The 6,000-nt window shown below is 38.5% G+C and overlaps 1 non-coding gene across 1 annotated transcript; it reads right to left on the reverse strand.

Annotated features, from left to right (window-relative positions):
• Positions 1-4,859: 4,859 nt before the first annotated feature.
• On the reverse strand, positions 4,860-4,941 carry Trnal-uag. The gene has a single exon. It is a non-coding gene; the product is annotated as a tRNA-Leu (tRNA).
• Positions 4,942-6,000: the final 1,059 nt, after the last annotated feature.

The raw sequence follows: 6,000 nt of genomic DNA on the forward strand, positions 1-6,000 counted from the left end.
AAAAAAAAAAAAAGTTAATCTCCAAATCTTTCAGACTAGCATGCATTGACTGAATTTCGAACATAATTCTTCATCTTCATTCCTACCCTTTTTCATTACCTTGAATAATTCATATGGTAATTCACGGTTCAAAGAGAAATATTTTAAAAAGGTCTGCTCTTTGAAAGGATATAAACAATAGAGATAATAAACAATGTATATGGAAAGTATTCCTTAAGAAGAAAGAAATACTAGTTAAAACAAAGGGATTTATTTGTCCACCAAAGTACTTATTAATATTTAATACAAAAATGCAATGACAAGGACGTTCTCATAGAATGTCAACGACTTTCTTGTAGAATGTCACTACTTTCTGGAGAACAACTAGCCATTGTAAATCAAGAAAGAAAGTTAATTTCTGCTTCTAGAAATTTGTTCTAAATGATAAAAGTTATCATTTAAAAATTGAAAGAAGGGAATATGACATTTGTCTGTGGGTAATTAATATTCTTTATACTTTTATGTATTTTTCAAAATATGCCACTCATATCCATTACACTTAAAAATAATTTTGTTGTTGTTGTTGTTTTCTTTTAGTTTACAAAATGAAGTTTAAAAATACCCTGCACTATTATGGAGGACAGTTTTACAGTTTCTAACAAAATTAAACATACACTTCCCATGCAACCTAGCAATCACATTCTTAGGTACTTGCTCAAATGAGTTAAAACTCATGCTCATTCGTTAACCTGCACGTAATGTTTATAGAAGCTTTAGACCTAATTGCCAAAACTTGATAGCAAACAATATGTCGTTTGGTAGGTAAATGGATAAGTAAACTGGTATATACAAACAACAGAATAGTATTCAGTGTAAGAAGAAATGAGTTATCAAGCCATTAAAAGACATGGAGGTAAATTCAAATTCATATCACTAAGTGAAAGAAGGCTACATACTGTGTGATTCCAACTGTATGACATTCTGAAAAGGGCAAAACTATGTAGATAGTAAAAAGAACAGTGGTCTTTAGGAGTTAGGGAGAAGAAGGAATGAATAGGTGGGGCATAGAGGATTTTTAGTATGAGGAAACTACTCTGTATGATACTGTAAGGATGAAGGGTAGATGTCATTATACATTTGTCCAAAACCATACAATGTACACCACCAAAAGTGAAGCCTAATGAAAACTACAGACTTTGGTTAATGATGATGTTTCCATGTTGATTCCATGTTGGTTGAAGCAACATATACAAGTGAGGGAGACAGTATGTGTTGGGGAGAGGTTGGAGTATGTAAGAATTGTGTCATTTCCACTCAATTTTAGTATAAACCTAAAGCTACTCTTTAAAAATAAAGTCTAGCCTGCATCAGCAGTGCAGGCCAGCAGCTTGGGAGGCTGAGGCAGGAGGATCAGGAGTTCAAAGCCAGCCTCAGCAAAAATGAGGCACTAAGCAACTCAGTGAGACCCTGTCTCTCAATAAAATGTAAAATAGGGCTGGGGATGTGGCTCAGTGGTCGCGTACCCATGAGTTCAATCCCTGTTATCAAAAATAAAATAAAGTCTAGCAGGGTCAATAGCACATGCTGTTGGGAGGCTGAGACAGGAGGATCAAAAGTTCAAGGCCAGTCTCAGCAAATGAGTGAAGCCCGGTCTCAAAATAAAAACTAAATGAAGAACCCCTTAGTTTTATCCCCAGTACCAAAAATAAAGTCTATTGTATTTTTAAACTGCGACTTGCATAATTTGCAGTTTAGTTGGAGGAACTATGTAGATAATACTGTGTTTATCTACTGATACTACCAGTAAACATTTACAACACAATATGGGAGCACAATTAGGAAAATAAAAAGGAGCCATCAGAATGATAAGGAAAGACAAATGGAAGAGAATTTTCAGCTAGAATTCAATAGAAATATCAGTGGGCTGTTAAGCCATTAAGTCCCAAGTTTTCAACTGTGCAAATATTTCAATAAAAATGACATAGATGCATTAAAATAAGATAGAAATTATAATTATATATAGTATTATATTAATTAATATCAATTACAATTTTTATAATTATATTCTAAACTGTATACTACAAGTTTTTATAGGTGTTCCACATATGGGGCTATGGGACAAAATGGATTAAGTGCGTAAAAGGGTTTTAGGTATGTATGTGCGATAGAATGACAAAAAAATCGGGGAGGTGGATATGTTGGGAGAAGTGACAGCCAGAGTGCCAGAAAGGAGTGGGGGTAGAGGATGTGGCAAGGCGACAGGGTATATAGCTGGAGGAATGGCAGGAGATTTCAGGAGGAAAAAGAAAAGGGGACACAGGGAAGGATAAGAGTTCAGGATTAATTTGACAGTAGCAGTAAAAAGGCAGGGAGGAGTGAAGTGTAAGTGAACGGGAACAGAAGCAAAGGAGCATCCTCCCATCAACAAGAGATGGTATTGACTGGCACTAAGAGACAGTAAAGGTACTATGGACACAAGAAGGCAAGGAACAAACCAACACAAACAAAATCACTCCAAGGTGGTGCTCTCCAGAGGCTGGGAAATGCTTTTGTCATTGGACAATGGTGGAGAGTCCTGGGAAAGGGTCTGACCAGGAGCATGGGAGGGGGATGAGAACAGGGCTCCCAGTTCACTCTCTTTTGGAGGAAGATGATAGCCTAACAGGAGGCATTCTCTAAGGCCTTGAAAACATCAAACTATGCTACAGAGTGTGGTGGTACAAGCCTGTAATCCCAGCAATTAAGAAGGCTGAAGCAGGAGGATAACAAACTCAAAGCCAGCCTCAGCAATTTAGTGAGGCCCTAAGGAACTTCGTGAAACCCTGTTTCAAAAAAAAAAAAAAAAAAGGTCTGAGATCTCAGTGATTAAGTGTCCCTGGGTTCAATCCCTGGTAACAAAAAAATAAAAAATAAAAGGACTGGTAATGTAGTTCAGCAGTAGAGTGCTTCTGGGTTCAATCCTAGTATAAAATCAAACAAATAAATAAGCAAACAGTAATCAAAGTAGATCTGATAACGGGGCTGGGGTTGTGGCTCAGTGGTAGCGCTTGCCTAGCATGCGTGAGGCACTGGGTTCTATTCTTGGCACCACATACACATAAATAAAATAAAGGTCCATCAACAACTAAAAAATATTAAAAAAACAGATTTGATAGGACTCATTAGAGATGAACAGAAAACAAAATCAAATGAATCTTGGGATAATGCTCAGAATTAGACTTCAGAACAAAGGGAAAACAAACATTAGAAAACAACAATTGCCCTGTGAAGAAAGGAAGGGCAATGACATGGAAATTATGCAAAAAGGGAATTTTACAGAAATGTCAGGAATGTGCAATTTATCCATAGGTACAGGGTTTTATTTATTTATTTTTTTTTTAACTTTGGGTGATGGGGATTGAATTCAGCATTTTGTGTGGGCTATGCACATGCTCTATCTGGGTGCTATATTCCCAACCTCCAGAGCCCCCCACCCCTACCCAGTAGGAACTGGGAACAAAGCAAGTTTGGTCTCTCAATTTCTGAGACAAAAACAAAAAAACAGCCTGTTTGTTGAGAATTTGGAGTGAGATGGGTGAAGAAGAAAGGAACTTGTTTGGAGATCTTTGTGGGGGTGGGGTGGGTAGCCTCCAAAATGAGTAGATTCACTTGGAAGGGGCAGGAGTGGGGCTGAGCCAACAACATTCACAGCATATCCCCTGGGCCCCACATCAGCATGGCATGGAGTAGTCAAGAATCACCTTTTATATATTTTGGAATCTGATAAAAGAAAAATTCTGAAATGCCCTAAATTTAATTGCAAAAGGCAGAGGATGAAAGAGAGACATAAGGGAAGTTAATCAAGTATCAAGTCACAAGCCTAAAAGAACAACAGACTATTTCACATTCTTGACTGTATGTTAAAACATTAAATTCCATCACCATTCTCTAGGCACAACCATCCTGCTTACAACCCTAAATGATTCAAAAACAATTACTTCTTCTTGTGTACTATCCTCCCATCCCAAAGTTTCCGCCTATTCATGTTATCACAGCCCTCTTATCTGTAGCCAATGTAGGTTCAATGTTAACGATTTATGTCTTCCTTCCCCCGATTTTTGTTATAAAAAATATTCTTAACTTTTGTCCACTGGACATTTTCCCAGATGCTATCTGGCCCTGCTGCTGGGGGCTCTGAGAACTTATCCCAGGACTAGCCAACCCCCCCCCCCATTTTTTTTCTTTCCTGTGACTGTTAAAATCTCAATAAACCCTTTTATTTCAGACATCTCTTGATCTCAAGAGTTTTGGTTTAACAAATCATACTTAGCTGCAAAATCAAATTCAAGTTAACTGTCTACCTGGCTATTTATTTCCCATGGCATAATGATACCTGAGTGAGAGCTCCAAGCCCACTAAGGTTTGGCTTTCTGGACTCTCATTCATTCCTCATATTCCATTATAAGAGTAATGCTATTTAGAACCGAAGCAGGGTCTCTTCAGGATATTTCGGGAGCACAGAACTGCACCCCTTGAACGAGGCTGCGCATGGTGCCTAAACCAGATCATGAGTATGATTCAGTGTGAACCATGAGTTTTAGGAGAATGAAAAGTGGTCCTGATCGAAGAACGCGAAAGCAGTGAAAACCTTGGGTTGAAGGAGGCAGGCTCAATTTAAGAGTCAGTCTAGGGGCTTTCAGATGACACTGCCCTGACATCGGAAGGAAATTTTTACAGGAAACCGGGATGATTTGAGAAGCAAATAAAGATTTCGGAGTGAACCACACCTGGTGACTGGAAAGTACTTTAGTTGGAAAGCAGCTTTTCCAATTATCGCACCTACACTTTTTAAATCAAGACTATTAATTGTTCGGAATTGGGCTCAACTAAAAACGTACAGCTGGCAGTGGTGGGATTCGAACCCACGCCTCCGAAGAGACTGGAGCCTAAATCCAGCGCCTTAGACCGCTCGGCCACACTACCACGTGAGACCCTAGTTGTTTCTATTACCTTTTTCATCTTTGGGCACTTTGCCCCAGGGTGAAAGCATGAAATTCTGACTTTTTTTTTTTTTTTCCCCCTGGTGGAAGTAGAATGTTTTTATTCATCTCTGGAAATCTAAGCAAACCTGGAGACTAGATGACTCATTGTATTCTCGCAAGCTCTGGGAAATGGGTTAGATAGAAGGTGCGAAAGAAATTTGAGAATTATTAAAATTACACTGAGATCTCATACTAGTCAGAAGGGCAGTCAATCAAACCGGAAAATTATGAAGGAAGAATTCTTAAGCATGATTGACTGATGATAACCAAGATTCTGCCAGAACCACAAACTTATAAGAGAGGCCACCATAAACTTATATGAAAAGTATTTGTGCAAGGACAGTTGCTTAGGAACTATCTGTTCAACCTTAGATTGACATTCATAATTGTAATCAAAAATTATTATTTCAGTATATCTGATGTAATCTTCCACATTTTTGTTTTTTGAAACTCTGCTTTGCCTTAACCCCTTTGAATATGCCCCTAGTTTAGTATGGCATGCATATTTCCCTTATAATGCCTTGCTATCTCAGATAAATATTAGTATATCAATATTCTTTAGAGAATCTCTATAATTTTTTTTTAGATTGACACAGGCAATCAAAAATTATCAGTATAAGTGTCCTTTGAATCGTTCTTTTTTCTTTAAAAAAGCAAGAAGATCCAGAAGGGGGTGCGGAGGGGGTTGGGGTGGGGGTTTCCCTCTGGGGACTCATTGAAAGTTATTAGAGAAAATGGAAGAATAAGAAACTCATTGCTGTTAGGTGGAGGGTCTATGGATAGGAATTTTGCTTAGAGTGCTATGAGTCCAGGTCTCCTCTGAGCCCCCTTTTCTTAGCGAATCTGGTGAGCCTGTCCTTGTGCTCAAAGAAAATTCCTTGGCCTCCTCCTGTAGGTTCAGAATGGTGATGTGGAGTCTAACTTGTCAGTAATTGAGAATGGCCTCTCTGCACGCTGGGTAAACTGAAGCCGGTGGTCACTGCTGTAGCACCAGAACGAT

The sequence above is a fragment of the Marmota marmota genome, unplaced genomic scaffold (genome assembly GCF_001458135.2).
Source record: "Marmota marmota marmota unplaced genomic scaffold, marMar, whole genome shotgun sequence".
Classification (NCBI taxonomy): domain Eukaryota; kingdom Metazoa; phylum Chordata; class Mammalia; order Rodentia; family Sciuridae; genus Marmota; species Marmota marmota.